The sequence below is a fragment of the Bos javanicus genome, chromosome 14 (genome assembly GCF_032452875.1).
Source record: "Bos javanicus breed banteng chromosome 14, ARS-OSU_banteng_1.0, whole genome shotgun sequence".
Classification (NCBI taxonomy): domain Eukaryota; kingdom Metazoa; phylum Chordata; class Mammalia; order Artiodactyla; family Bovidae; genus Bos; species Bos javanicus.
The window spans coordinates 56,276,993-56,297,256 of record NC_083881.1 but is presented as its reverse complement, the minus strand read 5'-3'; the positions used below and the strand labels follow the sequence as shown (position 1 = coordinate 56,297,256).

The window sequence follows — 20,264 nt, the reverse complement described above, 5'->3', positions numbered from 1 at the left end:
CAAAGTTTTACTAAACTTTTCCCATTTCCTCGATGAAGATTTTCTCGCCTAACTCTGACTGAATAATTTGTAAGGCTTATTTTTCCTTTCCACTTTCATCATAACTTGATCATACTCCTTAAAATTTTTCAGTTATATTCATAATTGTCAAAACTGGATTTCCATTACCACTGGTGTCATAGAAGTAGAATGAGATTGAGGATCAGGACACCAGTGCATTATCACTGCTCTTTTTCACCAATCAGCTGTGTCATATTAGAATTAGGGAACCACTAAACCATTCTGTTCTTCAATTTCCTATTTGGACAAAAGCTAAAAATGAACTAACTAATGTCAAAAGATAATTCTAATCAGAGTCTATACACACACACACACACATATATATATATATATATATATATAGACAAGTTACTTTGAAATTCTCTAAATTTCAAATAAACTCTATTTAAATTTTGATTAAAAAATTTTAATATCTTATTAATAAATAAATCATGTCACCAAAATAACAGCTACGATAAAAAAAATTGCCAAAATATAAGAATACTTTTTGTATTTTCCTATTGGATATTTTTAGGCTAGAGTATGCAGAATATCAGCTGATGCAAAATAATCATGCTTTTTAAATGGTAAAGATGAATGGTGTTTGATAACTTCTTAAAATAATTATATATAAAAAATCATATAGTAAAATGATTATATGCATAAAATCATATATATAGTTTCTAAAAATGAAATATTTTCTACTTTCTTATTGAGAATTGAGTATATCATATATATATTCTTCATTTTAAGATATATGTAATCATTAAAGTTTTGAAAGATATGCCATAAAAGCCAAGAACTGTCTTTAGTATGAAGCTCTTATAAATATCTATAAATCATTCTTTACAAATTACTTGATTTTAAAAGAAAATCATAATAATATCACAAAACTTGTAAACAAGGTTTTGCTTCTTAAATATTGTCTTTTATGTGTGACCAAACAAAATAACGGACTCACAAGTTTGTTTGACATTTCACTGGACTCAACACAATTTGATCTAAATATCAAAGAAATATGTGGCAGTGTACATTCGAAAATTAATATTGAACAATGTTTCTAGGAACCCTGCATATGACTAAAAGTTACCTCACTTTTTGTCTACCTTTTAAATCTATTTCATCAGGAACTATTTAGAGGGCTATTATATGTGTAGTTAGACAGGCTGTGTCCCTAAGGTTATTGCCCTCCTTCTCCACACACAGATGCAGACAATTTCAATGCATCTATACTTCCATTCTTCACTTCATTTTAGAGTACCATCGACATCATTTATTCAAAATGATCTCCTATTTGTAAAAGCCAACTGCCTTCCTCTTGGTTTTCATCAGACAAAAGGATAACATCAAAACTATTCCTATGAGGGATCTTAAGCTAGCTAGCTAGATGTTTTCTTTTCCATTCTTAATTTCTTTATACTTAAAGTTTTTATCCAAGATATGCACACAAAATAGTTAAGAGTTAAATAATCTTTAAAGCAACATTTCCCTTTCCCTTACACCTCCTCTGTTTTCTAATTCCCAGAAGCAACCATTTATTTTCATTATTTAAAACTGACCTATGCTGTGTGCTAGATCATGCATGCTAAATTGCTTCAGTTGTGTCTGACTCTTTGTGACCCTATGGATTGTGGCCCTCTAGGCTCCTCTGTCCATGTGATTCTCCAGGCAAGAATATTGGAGTGGGTTGCCATGCTCTCCTCCAGGGGATCTTTCCCAACCAGGGATTGAATCTGAGTCTCTTATGTCTCTTGAATTTGCAAGCGAGTTCTTTACCACTAGCACCAGCTTGGAAGCCCAAAATTTACCTGAACAGTTCTAAATAACAGAGTTTTATTGCTATATCATGTAGATTTTATTTCATGCCATCCCCCTCCAGATGAACAGTTAGACTATGTTTTTGTTTAAAACCATTCACATACTGCCTGCATCTCTATTCCCCTACCAATATATTTGTTCCCTGTACTCTCTCTCCCAAGATAGTTACATGATGTTCAGTTAGATCAACATTCCAGATTTGCAATCATAACTAGGTAAACAATATTTCCTGCTGAGCCACATAAAATATAGTATTAATTTTACTTTCCTTCCATTAGATTTCATAGTCTTATTATTTTTCCTTTGGTCAGTGATTTTATATATTTAATTCTTCAGTTAATATATTAATTTGGTGCAGAAGTAATTGAGGTTTTGCATTGTTGAACTTTGCTGTTTGATATTAGAATACATTTAAAAATAAATGTGATTATGTTATATATCATTTTGACGCACATTTCTTGCTTTTTTTTTTTTTGCTAATGACACTACTTGCTGTTTATTTTATATTTATCTTAGACTAGGGAAATGATGTTAGACAAAAAGCAAAGTCAAGGTATTTTCTTATTTGAGTTCAAAATGGGTCATAAAGCAGCAGAGACAACTCACAACACAACAACGCATTTGGTCTAGGAATTGCTAATGAACATACAGTGTAGTGGTGGTTCAAGAAGTTTTGCAAAGGAGATGAGAGCCTTGAAGTTGAGGAGTGTAGTGTTCAGCCATCAGAAGTTGACAATGACCAACTGAGAGCCATCACTGAGCTGATCCTCTTCCAACTACACAAGAAGTTGCCAAAGAACTCAACGTTGATCATTCTATAGTTACTTGGCATTTGAAGTAAGTTGGAAAGGTGAAAAAGCTCAATAAGTGGGTGCTTCATGAGCTGGCTGCAAAAAAAAAAATCATCACTTTGAAGTGTCGTCTTATTCTATGCAACAATGATGAACCATTTCTCGATCAGATTGTGATGTGCGATGAAAAGTGGATTTATATGACAACCGGAGACAACCAGCTCAGTGGCTGGACCCAGAAGCTCCAAAGCGCTTCCCAAAGCCAAACTTGCACCAAAAAAAGGTCATGGTCACTGTTTGGTAGTCTGCTGCTCATCTGATCCACTACAGCTTTCTGAATCCTGGGGAAACTATTACATCCAAAAAGTACGCTTAGCAAATTAATGGGATGCACTGAAAACTGCAATGCCTCAAGCCAGCATTGGTCAACAGAAAGGACCCACTTCACCCAACCGCATGTCACATGACCGGTGCTTCAAAAGTTGAACGAATTGGGCTACAGAGTTTTGCCTTATCTGCCATATTCATGACCTCTCACCAACCACTTTCATCAAGGATCTCGACAACTTTTTGCAGGGAAAATGCTTCCACAATCAGCAAGAGGCAGAAAATGCTTTCCATGTGTTCATCAAATCCCAAGGCATGGATTTTTATGCTACAGGAATAAACAAACTTATTCTTGTTGGCAAAAATGTGTTGATGGTAATGGTTCCTATTTTGATGAATAAAGATGTCCTTGAGCCTAGTTATAATGATTCAAAATTCACTGCCTGAAATCACAATTATGTTCACACCAACCTAAAATATGCATAATCATATAACTCAATTTCAAAGGCTTAGTTTCCCTCAGAGTTGATTAGTAGTTTATCAGGGTATAGAATTGCAGATTAGAAATTTCAGGATTTTAAAGTCATTTCTTCAGTGTGTTCTATATTCCAGAGCTGTTGTTAAGAACTCCAAAGCCTTTCTGATACTTGACCCTTCTACGTACATTCTCTTTGAAAATGAGTGGAACTTTTTCTTTGCTCCCAGTGTTCAGAAAATACATAATAATAGACATTAGTATGGATCTATTTTTTTTTTCTAGCATGTTAAGGCATTATACATTAAGCAGGTCCTCTGCAAATTATTTTGGATTATTGTTTGTTGATGTCTTTGATTGCATTTTCTTTGGAATTTTTAAATTTGGGTATTGGACTTCTTTTGTGTGTGTGTGTGTGTTCCAATAAAACTTTATTTATAACAACAAGCAGGGGGCCATATTTGGCGGGTGAAACTGAGTAGGCCCCTGTAAAGTTCCTGGATACAAATCCTTTCTATGTCCCCGTTCCTTGTTTGTAGGAAATAGGCTTTATTTATTTTTTATTTTTTAACTTTACAATATTGTATTGGTTTCGCTGTATATGAGACAGCAAAAGAGACACTGATGTATTGAACAGTCTATTGGACTTCTTAAATGGCTTATCTTTTCTTTCCTATTTTTGTCTTTTTACTCTGTTATCTGAAAAGTTTCTGTATTTTTATTTTCTAGCCTTTCTAATGAATTTTTAAAATTTCTGCTAGCATCTTTTCTAAATTCTAAAATCTCTTTAAGAAAAATTATGAATGCTCCCCTTCCCTTTTTAAACAGCATACTGATCTTACCTCATGCTTATAATAGTCATTATCTTATGATGATTTTCCATACCATCTTGTCCTTCTGAAACCCACTTAAAGGTTGGTGTCTGTGATCTTCTCTGGCACTGAATTTCCATGATCATCTTCCATTTGTCAGACAATCCCTTCTACACAATCTGTCATAATTTAGCTCTTAACACCTTGACCTTTGCTCTCAATCTTCTTTTCCACTTTTCACTTACTCTGACTTTAGCTATTAAGTTTATTCTTGATGAGTTTCATCTTGCATTTTCCAAGTGTGTCATGATATAAAGTATGACAAAGGTTGACCATAGTTTGAAATGCTTTGCTTTAGCAAAGTTATATAGACTTCCATACAGAAGGATCATTTTGAATGTTCATTATTATAATGTGCATTATGGATATCCAAGAAGGAGCAAGCATGTTCCAAATTTATTTGGTCTCAGATTCTTTGAATGGGGCATCTCATATCAGTACTGCTTGACAGACACATTTTGGGAAATACTGCTTAATATTGTGATTGATAATGTCTCACCTTAATTTAGTTTTGTGCCAGAAATTGGGCATGGGATATTTTTACTTGGACATTTTACTAACTCAGTAGGTCTAGAACCACATCTTCATCATCTTTCAAGCCACTATCTCTTCTCAATTTTTTTTTTTTATCAGCATCTACCAGAGTTTTCTCATTTATTCCAGCTCAAAATCTCAGCATCACATTTGAATTTTCCTTCTTCATTTCCCTTACCCATTCAGCTATCTCTTATTTATTTATTAAATTGCTTCTTGAATTTGTATGTACTTGTTATCTATCTAGTTTAAATTCTCATAACCATATCTGGAAATCATCCTAACTGGCCTGGCTGTGTCAAGTTTTTTCTTAAACTAATCCCCTCTACAGCAACTACTTTTGTTAAAATACAAATTAAATCATGTTATTGTCCTGTTTAGGATCTTCAGCCAACTTCCTGTTGCCTCTTGAATAAAGTTTGCAGTGTTAACTGGTACGTTTAAGGTTAATGTCTCTATTAGCCTTCCCTCATTTATTTCCTTGCTACTTCTCTACTTTTGCTATTTATTTGAGCTAAGTAGACCTCATTGTTCTAAAAATGTAAAGATATTTCCAGCTCTGAACCACTTATTGACCATCTGCCTTGCATTACTTCAGGCAGTATTTTTTTAATTTCATGGATCGTGAAATCAATTATTTTGGTGTTTAAATTAAATTCATCTTTATTTTTAGTTGTTTGCGTAAAGATCATATCTATGTTATAGTTCTATATTTTCTTCTTATTAGGAAGTAATGATCTCTGCAAGATGTTCTTACATTTTTAAATCAGTTATTCAATGCTATGTAACATAGTACCTCAAGCTCAATTATTTAAAACAAAAAAGAGTAGTTTATTTGTTCATGATTCTATGGGTCAGGGGGCTTCCCTGATAGCTCAGTTGTAAAGAATCTGCCTGTAGTGCAGGAGACCTGGGTTCGATCCCTGGGTTGGGAAGATCCCCTGGAGAAGGGAAAGGCTACCCCCTCCAGTATTCTGGCCTGGACAATTCCATGGACTGCACAGTCCATGGGGTCGCAGAGTCGGACATGACTGAGGGACTTTCACTCCACTTCACTTCACTATGCTGTCAGTGACTAGCTAGTTTTTCTCCTTTGTCAGGGGTCATAGTGTCAGTGTGAATGCTAAGACAGCTAGAGGTTTAAAATGGTCTCACTCACATGGCTAGCAAGTTATTTCTGGTTCCTGATTGGGGATTCAGCTGGGGTTGTTATTAGGGACTTTGATTTTTCTCTACATAGGTCTTTCCATGCAGCAGCTTGGGCCTGCTAGCAGCATAATGGTTGAATCCCCAGAAGGTGCATTATAAGAAGCAAGGATAGAAGATATATACCTTTTAAGGCCCAGGCTCAGAAGTCAAAGCTTCCATCTCCCAATGGTCATAACAGGTACCAAAGCTGGGCAAATTCAGTGGTAGGGGAAATAGACTCCACCTTGTGATAGGAGAGTAGCAAGGCCACATTGTTAAAGAATATGTGAAATGGGTGGTGTTATTGCAGCTTTCTTTGGAAAAACAGCTTGTTGACACTGTCTAATGTTCTTTCTAGGTTTGTTTTTAAATTAAAAAATTTTAAAGAAAAATTTAAACATATTATATATATACATATATAACACATAATGTTGTTCAGTCCCTCAGTCATGTCCGACTGTTTGTGACCCCATGAATTGCAGCATGTCAGGCTCCCCCGTCCTTCACTATCTTCCAGAGTTTGCTCAAACTCATGTCCATTGAGTCGATGATGTCATCCAACCATCTCCTCCTCTGTCACCCTCTTTTCCTCCTGTCCTCAATCTTTCCCAGCATCAGGGTCTTTTCCAATGAATCAGCTCTTTGAATCAGGTGGCCAAAGCATTGGAGCCTCAGCTTCAGTGTCAGCCCTTCCAAATGAATATTCAGGGTTGATTTTCTTTAGGATTGACTAGTTTGATCTCCTTGCTGTCCAAGGGACTCTCAAGAGTATTCTCCAGTAGCACAGATTCAAAGCATCAATTCCTTGGCACTATAACGAAATACCAGAGACTGGGTGGCTTATAAATGAGAGAAATTTATTTTTCAGTTTTGGAGGCTGGAAATCCAAGATTGAGTGGCAGCATGGTTGTGTTCTGATGAAGACCCTCTTGCAGATTGCTAACTTCTCAATGTAATCTCACATGGTGGAAGGAGCAAGGGAGTTTTCTCAGGCCTCTTTTGTAAAGGCACTGATTCCATTCATGATGACTCTGCCCTTATAACCTAATCACTCCCCAAAGGCTCTACTGCCTAATATGATCAGCTTGGTGGGTAGGTTTCAACACATAAATTGAGGAAAGACACATTCAAACCATTGTATTTGCTGCAAGACATCTTGGTTGCTTCTAAGTTTTGCCAATCACGATAAAGTTGGTATAGACATTTGTGTGCAGGTTTTGGCATAGACATAAGTTTTCAACTTATTTGAGTAAATAGCAAGGAGTGTAACTGTTGGATCATATGGTAAGAGTATGTTTAGTTTTTTAAGAAACTACCAAACTATCTTCCAATGTGGCTATACCATTTTATGTTCTCACCAGCAATGAATGAGAGTTCCTGCTATTTTATATTCTCTCCAACATTTGTTGTTGTTTCTTTTATTTTCAGTGTGTGAAAGTGTTAGTCGCTCAGTCATGTTTGACTCTTTGTAATCCCATGGACTGTAGCTCTGTCCATGGAATTCTCAGGCCAGAATCCTGGAGTGGATAGCCATTCCCTTCTCCAGGGGATCTTTCCCACCCAGGGATCAAACCCAGATCTCCTGTATTACAGGCAGATTCTTTACTGCCCGAGCCACCAGAGAAGCCCTTATTTTTAATATGAGGAAATGTTATTTCCTATTTTTATAGACAAATGACAGCATACCATAATTATTCCTTTTAAAACTGTAGAGTATATCATAGAGATCATGCCACAGTTAAATATCATTTATTTCTTTTTTACAGGTGCAAAGTATGTCACTGTATTGATATAGCATGGTTTTATTTGACCCATCCCCTATTAAAGGACATTTGGGTTGTTTCCAGTCCTTGTTATTACAAATAGTACTTTAATGAATTCCTTGTCAAGCTCTTTTTTTCTTCTTTTCCCAGTGTATCTTTATAGTTGATTCCTAGAAATAGATTGTTAGGTCAAAGGGTATGTACTTGCATAATTCTGATATGTGTTGAAAAATTCCTTTCTCTGTAGAAGTTAATTTTTTTTCTTTATTTTCTGCACTGAAATCCTTGTGGAATCTTAGTTCCCTAACCAGAGGTCCAACCCATGCCCCATGCAATGGAACTGCAGAGTCCTAACCACTGGCCCACCAGGGAATTCCCACATCTTGTATTTCCAAAACAATGTATTAGGGAATTCCCACATCTTGTATTTCCATAACAATGTATTAGGGTGCCTATATTTTCACAGCCTCATCAAGAGTATGTTGTCAAACTTTTGGACTTTTCCCAATCTGATAAAAAAGAAATGACAACTCAATGAGGTTCTAAATTACACTTTCATTGTTATGAACATGGTTAAAAACTTTTTTAAAGTTCCATGTGCATTTCTTTTTCCTATGAACTTTACTCATATTTTTAGCTCATCTTATTATAGGGTTGTCTTTGTCCTTTCATTTTAGAAGCTTAAATATGTATTAGAAATATTAACCCCTTGAAACATATTATTTTCCCAGTGAATCATTTAAGATTTTTAAATCTGTCTTTTTATAATCATGTCTTAAATTTTTATCTGATCAAATTAATCATTTTTAGTGTTTCTAGAGTCACAGTTTTCCTACTTTCAGGTTATGGAAGAATTTGTTAGTGTTTCCTTTAACACATGTATAACCATAATGGCAATCCAGTTTAGAGGGCTATAACTGCAGTTTTTAAAATGAGATAGAATTAAATAAAATAGAAAAAACATAGTATTCACTGCACAAAAAAGATCTTCATGACCAAGATAATCACGATGGTGTGATCATTCACCTAGAGCCAGACATCCTGGAATGTGAAGTCAAGTGGGCCTTAGAAAGCATCACTATGAACAAAGCTAGTGGAGGTGATGGAATTCCAGTTAAGCTATTCCAAATCCTGAAAGATGATGCTGTGAAAGTGCTGCACTCAATATGCCAGCAAATTTGGAAAACTCAGCAGTGGCCACGGGACTGGAAAAGGTCAGTTTTCATTCCAATCCCAAAGAAAGGCAATGCCAAGGAATGCTCAAACTACCACACAATTGCACTCATCTCACACGCTAGTAAAGTAATGCTCAAAATTCTCCAAGCCAGGCTTCAGCAATACATGAACCGGGAACTTCCAGATGTTCAAGCTGGTTTTAGAAAAGGCAGAGGAACCAGAGATCAAATTGCCAACATCCTCTGGATCATTGAAAAAGCAAGAGAGTTCCAAAAAAATTTATGTCTGCTTTATTGACTATGCTAAAGCCTTTGACTGTGTGGATCACAATATACTGTGGAGAATTCTGAGAGATGGGAATACCAGAGCACCTGACCTGCCTCTTGAGAAACCTATATGCAGGTCAGGAAGCAACAGTTAGAACTGGACATGGAACAACAGACTGGTTCCAAATAGGAAAAGGAGTACATCAAGGCTGTATATTGTCACCCTGCTTATTTAACTTATATGCAGAGTACATCATGAGAAACACTGGGCTGGAAGGACAAGTTGGAATCAAGATTGCCGGGAGAAATATTAATAACCTCAGATATGCAGATGACACCACCCTTATGGCAGAAAGTGAAGAGGAACTCAAAAGCCTCTTGATGAAAGTGAAAGAGGAGAGTCAAAAAGTTGGCTTAAAGCTCAACATTCAGAAAATGAAGATCATGGCATCTGGTCCCATCACTTCATGGGAAATAGATGGAGAAACAGTGGAAACAGTGTCAGACTTTATTTTTCTGGGCTCCAAAATGACTGCAGATGGTGACTGCAGCCAAGAAATTAAAAGACGCTTATTCCTTGGAAGGAAAGTTATGACCAACCTAGATAGCATATTCAAAAGCAGAGACATTACTTTGCCAACAAAGGTCCATCTAGTTAAGGCTATGGTTTTTCCAGTGATCAGGTATGGATGTGAAAGTTGGACTGTGAAGAAAGCTGAGCACTGAAGAATTGCTGCTTTTGACCTGGGGTGTTGGAGAAGACTCTTGAGAGTCTCTTGGACTGCAAGGAGATCCAGCTAGTCCATTCTAAAGGAGATCAGTCCTGGGTGTTCTTTGGAAGGTATGATGCTAAAGCTAAAACTCCAGTACTTTGTCCACCTCACGTGAAGAGCTGACTCATTGGAAAAGACTCTAATGCTGGGAGGGATTGGGGGCAGGAGGAGAAGGGGACGACAGAGGATAAGATGGTTGGATGGCATCACTGACTCGATGGACGTGAGTTTGAGTGAACTCCAGGAGTTGGTGATGGACAGGGAGGCCTGGCATGCTGCAATTCATGGGGTTGCAAAGAGTCGGACACGACTGAGTGGCTGAACTGAACTGAACTGATCTGAATAAAATTTTGATAGTTTGAAAGGTATCATTCTCATGTTCACAACAAGAAAAAAGCTGGACAAAATGAAAGTCATCAATTTTTAGATTTGTCAAAGGACTGAGGCCTAAGGATAAATTGTTACTCCCAAAATTTGAGAGACAGGAAGATACAGAGAATCACGGTTTACCAGCAGCAGGAGCCAGTACTGATAGGAATACTTTCAACTGTAATTTATGAACTGTTCAGTGGCTCGATGTTTGAAAATTAAAACTCCCCAAACTTGAGAGTTAAAAACTCCATGGGGCCCAATTTTAAGGGGTCTCTCTGGCTCTTCTGAGCTTTACCTCAAGGAGCCCTATCAGGTTCTCACTGTGTAGATGGGAGTGCTTCCAGCAGGAGGAGGGGGAAAGTAACCATTTTGCAATATGCCCAGAGCTTTCTGTTCTTAACAAGGATTTACCCCTAAGGGAAACTACTTTACCAGAGCCTGAATGACTGGGATTTTTACATAAGTCTAACTACCTGCAGGAAGGGAAATACCCAACTCAGGCTCACTAAAAGACTTAAGACCTCATCATGGGATACTTGAAAGTACCACAGGATACTTTCCCTCCCCCTAAACTTTACCCCAACATCACAGGGTTCCTGTGTCATATCAGGAGATTACTGCTAAAGAACTACAAACCTCAGATCCTATTTCAGAAGTCTCTGTGAAAACCCAAAAACTAAAGGGGAGACAAAAGCATGACACTAAAGGAACTTTATAGCTTCTGACAGCACAAATACAGTAAGCAGTAAACATTGTCTACTCTTACCCACATGAACATGAAGTATATAATGTCTTAATCAATATAGACATAGTTATAAACATGCATATCCAATTGTTATTTAAAATGAGTTTCTTACTGGCGACCACAGTGAAAAAAGCTGAAACCGTTTGGCATAAGGAGTCTCTTGATTGTTCTCTACAGAACCAAATAATACTAGTATCTATGCATTTATTCCCCATTCAAGTATAATAGTTTCTCATACTTCATGCAACAATAGCTCAGTGAAGACATGGACAAACTGGCACTTCTTAACTAGAACTAACTTTAGCTCTCGAAGTCAGGAAAGTCCTGTGTCCTAGCAGTGCTTCTCTCTTAGCTACTTGTAATACCAAAAGATGCCAAAAAAGCTCTGCTACCCTCATCTTACTTGTGTTAGCCACACTTCCCAATTGCAACATTGTTGTCTGTGACACCAGCAGAGGTTTTCAAGTAAAATTAATGGCACACAACATCTTTCCTTCAGTACTAAGCTGCTCAGTAATTTAGTCTTTTAAAGATACTACTGTGCTCTCTTTACTTCTTCCTGTATTTACACCTTTATTCTTGCTCTTCAGATCAGATCAGATCAATTGCTCAGTCGTGTCCGACTCTTTGCGACCCCATGAATTCTTGCTCTTAGAACTCACCTAAACAAATCTCACCCAATTGAAAGATCAAATTTCTCTTTGATCTGTAAGTCTCATGTGTCTATGAAACTGTCTTGGCCCTCCTTTTATTTATCTTTGTCTCCAAGAGTCCAAATAATTTATTTCCTGAACCATTATTTTTAACACAAAAATCACTTATCACCATCAGTTTATTACTTAACTATTTCATACATATGAATCTTGACATACTTGTTAAATGATAAGTTCCTAGAGTAGACAGTCATTTCTTTTATATGCCATCTCAGTTGATCAAAGATGGGTTTGCTCCATCTCATGCTGATGAGAATGCCCATCATTTGAAAGTTTTCAAATAGGACTTCTCTGGTGGTGCAGTGGATGGGAATCTGCCTGCCAATGCAGAGGACACAGGTTCGATCCCTAGTCCAGGAAGATTTCACGTGCTGCAGAGAAGCTAAGCTCATGTGCCACAACTATTAGGCCTGCGCTCTGGGGCCTGTGTGCCATATCTACTGAAGTCCATGTGCCCTAGAGCCACACACCACAACCACTCCTTCTGCATGCTGCAACTGCTGAAGCATGCTTGCCTAGAGCCTAGGTCCTGTGCTCCACAAGAGAAGCCACCCCAGTGAGAAGCCTGAGCACTGCAACCTGAGAGCAGCCCCCACTTGTGGCAACTAGAGAAAGCCCATGCAAAAGCAATGAAAACCCAGCACAGCCAAAAATAAATAAATAAAATAAAAAATTAAAAGTCTTCAAATAACAAATGCTGGATGGTGTGGAGAAAAGAGAATCCACTTACATTATTGTTGGGAATGTAAATTGTTGCAGTCACTATAGAAAACAATATGGAGCTTCCTTTAAAAACTAAAAACAGAGATGCCATATGATCTAACAATCTCACTCCTGGGTATATATCTGGAGAAAACCATAATTCAAAAGGATACATGTACCCCAATGTTTGTTGCAGCAATATTTATAACAGCCAAGACATAGAAGCAACCTAAATGCCTACTTGCTGGAGCGGTGAGCTGCAGAGAGGAGATACCCCACGTCCAAGGTCAGGAGCTGCAGCTGCGCTTCGCCGGACCTGCCATAAGAAGATACCCCACATCCAAGGTCAGAGAAACCCCAGTAAGACGGTAGGCCCTGGAGCAGCTGTGAGGAGATACCCCTGTCCAAGGGCAAAGGAGAAGCCCCAGAAAGATGGTAGGAGGGGCGAATTTGCATTTAGAATCAAACCCCATTCCCTCCAGAGATGCTCAGAGGGCTCAAACAAACCTTGTGTGCACCAGGACCCAGGGACCCCACAGAGACAGAGACAGAACTGTGTTTGAGCATCTCCTGTGGGGGTATGGGTCAGCAGTGGCCTGACACAGGGACAGGGGCTCTGGGTGCAGTAGACTTGAGTATGGCATAAGCCCTCTTAGAGGAGGTCGCCATTAACCCCACCACAGAGCTGCCAGAACTTACACAGGACTGAGAAATAGACTCTTGGAGGGCACAAACAGAACCTTGCGTACCAGGAGAAAGGAGCAGTGACTCCACAAGAACCTGACCAGACTTGCCCGTGAGTGTCCAGGAGTCTCCAGCAGAGGCGCCGGTCGGTGGTGGCCTGCTGCAGAGTTGGGGGCACTGAGTGTAGCAGTACATGCATGGGATCTTTTGAATGAGGTCACCATTATGTTCATTACCTCCACCATAGTTTGGCCCCAGGTAAATTGCAGGGAGGGAACACAGCTCCACCTATCAACAGAAAATTGGTTTAAAGATTTACTGAGCATGGCCCAATCAAAACAAGACCCAGCTTCCCCCTCAGTCAATCTCTCCCATCAGGAAGCTTCCATAAGCCTCTTATCCTTCTCCTTCAGAGGGCAGACAGACTGAAAACCACAATCATAGAAAACTAACCAATCTAGTCACATGCACCACAGCCGTGTCTAACTCAATGAAACTATGAGCCATGCTGTGTAGGGCCACTGGAGACGGATGGGTCATGGTGGAGAGTTCTGACTAAACGTGGTCCACTGGAGAAGGGAATGGCAAACCACTTCAGTATTCTTTCCTTGAGAGCCCCATGAACAGTATGAAAAGGCAAAAAGATAGGACACTAAAAGATGAACTTCCCAGGTTGGTAGGTGCCCAATATGCTACTGGAGATCAGTGGAGAAATAACTCCATAAAGAATGAAGAGACAGAGCCAGAGCAAAAACAACCCCCAGTTGTGGATGTGACTGGTGATGGAAGGAAGGTCTGATGCTGTAAAGAGCAATATTGTATAGGAACCTGGAATGTTAGGTCCATGAATCAAGGAATTTGATTTGAATTCAATTTGCCATGAATCAAGGCAAATTGGAAGTGGTCAAACAGGAGATGGCAAAAATGAACATCGACATTTTAGGAATCAGCGAACTAAAATGGACTGGAATGTGTGAATTTAACTCAGATGACCATTATATCTATTATTGTGGGCAAGATCCCTTTAAAGAAATACAGCAGCCATCATAGTCATCAAAAGAGTCCAAAATGAGTACTTGGATGCAATCTCAAAAACACAGAATGATCTTTGTTCATTTCCAAGGTAAACCATTGCATATCATGGTAATCCAAGTCTATGCCCTGACTAGTAACGCTGAAGAAGCTGAAGTTGAACGGTTCTGTAAAGACATACAAGATCTTTTAGAACTAACACCCCCAAAAGATATCTTTTTCATTATAGGGGACTGGAATGCAAAAGTAGGAAGTCAAGAAACACCTGGAGTAACAGGCAAATTTGGCCTTGGAATACGGAATGAAGCAGGGCAAAAGCTAACAGAGTTTTGCTGAGAATGCACTGGTCATAGCAAACCCCCTCTTCCAACAACACAAGAGGAGACTCTCCACATGGACATCACCAGATGATCAACACTGAAATCAGATTGATTATATTGTTTGCAGTCAAAGATGGAGAAGCTCTATATAGTCAGGAAAAACAAGACCAGAATCTGGCTGTGGCTCAGATCATGAACTCTTTATTGTCAAATTCAGACTTAAATTGAAGAAAGTAGGGAAAACCATTCGGGTATCAACTAATAAAATCCCTTACGATTATACAGTGGAAGTGAGATACAGATTTAAAGAATTAGTTATGATGGAAAGAGTATCTGATGAACTATGGACAGAGGTTTGTGACATTGCACAGGAGACAAGGATCAAGACCATCCCCATGGAAAAGAAATGCAAAAAAGCAAAATGGCTGTCTGAGGAGGCCTTATAAATAGCTGTGAAATGAAGAGAAGTGAAAAGCAAAGGAGAAAAGGAAAGATATAAGCATCTGAATGCAGAGTTTCAAAGAATAGCAAGGAGAGATAAGAAAGCCTTCCTCAGTGATCAATGCAAAGAAATAGAAGAAAACAACAGAATGGGAAAGACTAGAGATCTCCTCAAGAAAATTAGAGATACCAAAGGAACATTTCATGCAAAGATGGGCTCGATAAAGGACAGAAATTGTATGGACCTAACAGAAGCAGAAGATATTAAGAAGAGGTGGCAAGAATACACAGAAGTACTATACAAAAAAGATCTTCATGACCGCGATAATCATGATGGTATGATAACTCACCTAAAGCCAGACACCCTGGAATGTGAAGTCAAGTGGGCCTTAGGAAGCATCATTACGAACAAAATTAGTGGAGGTGATGGAATTCCAGTTGAGCCTTTTCAAATCCTAACAGATGATGCTGTGAAAGTGCTGCACTCAATATGCCAGCAAATTTGGAAAACTCAGCAGTGGCCACAGGACTGGATAAGGTCAGTTTTCATTCCAATCCCAAAGAAAGGCAATGCCAAAGAATGCTCAAACTACCACACAATTGCACTCACCTCACACGCTAGTCAAGTAATGCTCAAACTTCTTCAAGCCAGGCTTCAACAATACGTGAACCCTAAACTACCAGAAGTTCAAGCTGGGTTTAGAACAGGCAGAGGAACAAGAGATCAAATTTGCAATATCTGCTGGAACATTAAAAAAGCAAGAGAGTTCCAGAAAAATATCCATTTCTGCTTTATTGACTATGCCAAAGCCTTTGACTGTGTGGATCACAATACACTGTGGAAAATTCTGAAAGAGATGGGAATACTAGACCACCTGACCTGCCTCTTGAGAAATCTGTATGCAGGTCAGGAAGCAACAGTTAGAACTGGACATGGAACAACAGACTGGTTCCAAATAGGAAAAGGAGTATGTCAAAGCTGTACATTGTCACCCTGATTATTTAACTTCTATGCAGAGTACATCATGAGAAACGCTGGGCTGGAAGAAGCACAAGCTGGAATCAAGATTGCCAGGAGAAATATCAATAACCTCAGATATTCAGATGACACCACTCTTATGGCAGAAAGTGAAGAGGAACTAAAGAACCTCTTGATGAAAGTGAAAGGGAAGAGTGAAAAAGTTGGCTTAAAGCTCAACATTCAGAAAACTAAGATCTCAGCATCTGGTCCCATCACTTCATGGCAATTAGATGGGGAAACAGTGGAAAAAGTGGCAGGTTTATTCTTTTATGGCCTCCAAAATCACTGCAGATGGTGACTGTAGCCATGTAAATAAAAGATGCTTACTCCTTTGAAGGAAAGTTATGGCCAACCTAGACAGCATATTAAAAAGGTGAGACATTACTTTAGCAACAAAGGTCTGTCTAGTCAAGGCTATAGTTTTTCCAGTAGTCATGTATGGATGTGAGTGTTGGACTAAAAAGAAACCTGAGCGCCAAAGAATTGATACTTTTGAACTGTGGCATTGGAGAAGACTCTTGAGAATCCTTTGGACTGCAAGGAGATCCAAGCAGTCAATCCTAAAGGAAATCAGTCCTGAATATTAATTGAAAGGACTGATGTTGAAGCTGAAACTCCAGTACTTTGTCCACTTGATGCGAAGAGCTGACTCATTTGAAAAGACCCCAATGCTGGGAAAGATTGAAGGCGAGAGGAGAAGGGGACGACAGAGGATGAGATCGTTGGATGGCATCACTGACTCAATGGACATGAATTTGATTAAACTGCAGGAGCTGATGATGGATAGGGAGGCCTGGTGTGCTGCAGTTCATGGGGTTGCAAATGTTGGACACAACACGAATGAGCGACTGAACTGAACTAAAATGTCCACTGACAGATGAATGGATAAAGAACATGTGGTACAGATACACAATGAAATACTACTCAGCCATAAAAAAGAATGAAATAATTTCAATTGCAGCAACTTGGATGGACCTAGAGATTATCAGACCAAGTGATGTAAGTCAGATACTGTATGATATCATTTATATATTGAGTCTAAAATATGCCACAAATGGACCTATTTAGAAAACAGAAACAGACATAGAAAACAAATTTATGGTTACCAAAAGGGAAAGAGGTGGGGGAGAGATACATTAGGAGTATGAGATTAACAGATACAAACTGCTGCTGCTGCTGCTGCTGCTAAGTCGCTTCAGTCGTGTCCGACTCTGTGCGACCCCAGAGATGGCAGCCCACCAGGCTTCCCTGTCCCTGGGATTCTCCAGGCAAGAACACTGGAGTGGGTTGCCATTTCCTTCTCCAATGCGTGAAAGTGAAGTCGCTCAGTCGTGTCTGACTCTAGCAACCCCATGGACTGTAGCCCACCAGGCTCCTCCGTCCATGGGATTTTCCAGGCAAAAGTACTGGAGTGGGATGCCATTGCCTTCTCCGGGATACAAACTACTATAGATAAAATAGATAAAAAGCAAGATCCTGCTATATAGCATAGGGAACTATATTCAATATCCTATAATAAACCATAATGGAAAGAGAATATTAAAAATATATATATATAACTGAATCACTTTGCTATACACCAGAAACTAACTCTACTTCAACTAAAAAAATAGAGAGATTGGCATGCAGCAGGTACTCAAATATTTTTTCAGTGAATGGATTCATGAGTGACTCAATACACCAATTCTCCTTTAAGAAAGATAGTTGTGGGTATATATAGATATATATCTTCATTTATGTTATTTTTATGAATACAATGTTATTAAAATTTTTTTAAAATTTATTTTAATTGGAGGCTAATTACTTTACAATATTGTATTGGTTTTGCCATGCATCAACATGAAACCGCCATGGGTGTACACATGTTCCCAATCCTGAACCCCCCTCCCACCTCCCTCCCCGTACCATCCCTCTGGTTCATCCCAGTGCACCAGCCCCAAGCTTCCTGTATCTTGCATCAAACCTGGACTGGCGATTCGTTTCTTATATGATATTATACATGTTTCAATGCCATTCTCCCAAATCATCCCCTCTTCCCTCTCCCACAGAGTCCAAAAGACTGTTCTATACATCTGTGTCTCTTTTGCTGTCTCGCATACAGGGTTATTGTTACCATCTTTCTAAATTCCATATATATGCATTAGTTATTCTAAAGTTCAGAAAACTAGAAATCCATGATATGAGACCTGTTATTGTAAAAATGTCTTTCTAGAGTTTAAAAATTATACTGATGATGCTAACCCTCACAATCGCAAGGATATTTAAAAAGATGAATAAGGGGGTTAGTCAGCCCTCTAGTCAGATGACAGACCTTTTTAAGTAAGCCTATTTAGATACTTCCTCCTGCATGTGGAGCTTCTAATTAAGTTATGAACTCATAATTCCCTGGGGTTTTGCTACAACATTCATCAATTCAGTTTTCTCAGTCACACATAAATGCCATTCAAAACATACTTCTAAGTAAAACTCCCTTGTCATTTTTGTTTTTCCATCTAAAAAGTATTCTCTACTATAGGATGATGAAAATTCAAAGAATAAAAAATATATAATTGAGTTGTATTCCAGGTATAAAGAGCTGGGAAGATCCCCTGGAGAAGGAAATGGCAACCCATTTCAGTATTCTTACCTGGGAAATCCCATGGATAGAGGAACCTGGCAAGCTACAGTCCATGGGGCCACAAGAGTCAGACATGTCTTAGCAACTAAACCATTCTGTACCACCAGGTACAGAATCTCATTCCTCAAGTTGACATGTGTATATAACATTAGACAATCAATGTTTCAAACATTCAACATAGGTATTTCCTTTTTTAAATCTGCAAGTTCTTCCTTAAGTATCAACATCTTTGGAAACACTGATCTATCTTCTAATCTATACTGGAATTTCTTTTGGATTTTTTGGGTCTATAAATACTTATTAATTTTTTAAAAGGAAAATACCTGAAAAACCTATTAAAACTCCCCTCTTGGTCTCTCAATCTAGGGTCACTATTTTGACTTAAAAAGTACTGTCCAAGTAGCAAATAACAAAGCAACTTAACTGGTATCTCTTAGTTCCACCTACAAATAATTCCGATTGAGTTCATGTATCTATGTACATTCAGACTCTTACATGGTTTTCCTATATAAACCAAGCACTTTTATAGACAATATAATTCTTCCTTATTTTCAGCAACAAAATTTGTTAGCCAGTTTTTGCTGTAACAAACAATCCCAGTAACTCTGTGGGTTATAACAAATGTGTATTGATTGTCTAAGTTCATGAGGGTGGAGGCTCTGCCGAGTTTGGTTGAGCTAAACCTTGGCTCCATGAAAAGTATCTTTTCAAAGGAGTAAGCTAGTATCTTGGACATGCTATTATTATTTTGGAGGGAAACATCAGAACTGGGTACCAAACCATGCACAAGGTATGGCACATTTGCAAGCACATTTAAAACTTCTACTGAGGCAATTTATTTGCCAAAGAAAAGTAAAATCACACAGGCCAAAGTCAGTGGAAAGGAAAATAGACTGTCTCACAGAGAAGCATGGCAAGGGTATGGAGGGAATAAATATTTGTGAAATAATGTAACCTATCCCAGCCTGCTCTCATATTCACTTCCTTCCCGGTAAACAATATGTAATCACCAGATCTTAAAGATACTCCAAGGTCTGATCTAAACTCTAGCTTGAAATTCAGGATCTTGAGTTTATATCATGCCCAAATGTAGCTCTACTGAGCCAAGTCCTATGAAATACAATACTTGTTATTTGTACCTACCTGTGATAAAATGCATACCTTCACACCCATAATAAACTAGTGTAACCACAACAAACGCTCTCATTTAGAAAGAGGGAAAAAGGGGGGAACCCAGAAATCACTGGTTCACAGAAGTTCTGAAATCCCATGAAGGAATTGTTACAAGGTCTCCTAATCTCTGTGTAAGGAACTTTGCTTAATCAATCTTTGGTTTTGTTTCCTAGGAGTAGCTTCACAGTCTATTGTACTTCTTGACTCTTGACTTCACCTTCTGAGGATTTCTTCCTTTTCCAATATCCTCTTTAGGAGAATGTCCATCTTTGGCTGCCAAATAGCTTCTTCATCCTGTCAAAAAAGTTGAGAGCTCAAGGGTAGTTTTATTGCTCAAACAATCAAAAACTCTTTGAATTCAGGCTGGTAGTAGTAATTTTGGCATACTACAAATTTTAAAAAAACATTAGTTTTTTTTTTAT

The 20,264-nt window shown here is 38.3% G+C and overlaps 1 long non-coding RNA gene across 4 annotated transcripts in view; it reads right to left on the bottom strand.

Annotated features, from left to right (window-relative positions):
* The window catches only part of LOC133260623 (uncharacterized), a 191,032-nt gene that overhangs the window by 46,463 nt on the left and 124,305 nt on the right, over positions 1-20,264 (bottom strand). The window contains exons 3-5 of one of the 4 annotated variants that reach the window (XR_009740895.1): positions 20,060-20,136; positions 13,340-13,526; positions 10,044-12,870 (exon numbers count right to left, since the gene is read on the bottom strand). The exons of 2 other annotated variants lie outside the window; for them this stretch is intronic. This is a non-coding gene — a long non-coding RNA (uncharacterized LOC133260623). Of the gene's footprint in view, positions 1-10,043; positions 12,871-13,339; positions 13,527-20,059; positions 20,137-20,264 lie in introns of those variants that run through there. One more of the 4 variants, XR_009740896.1, reaches the window with a different exon arrangement.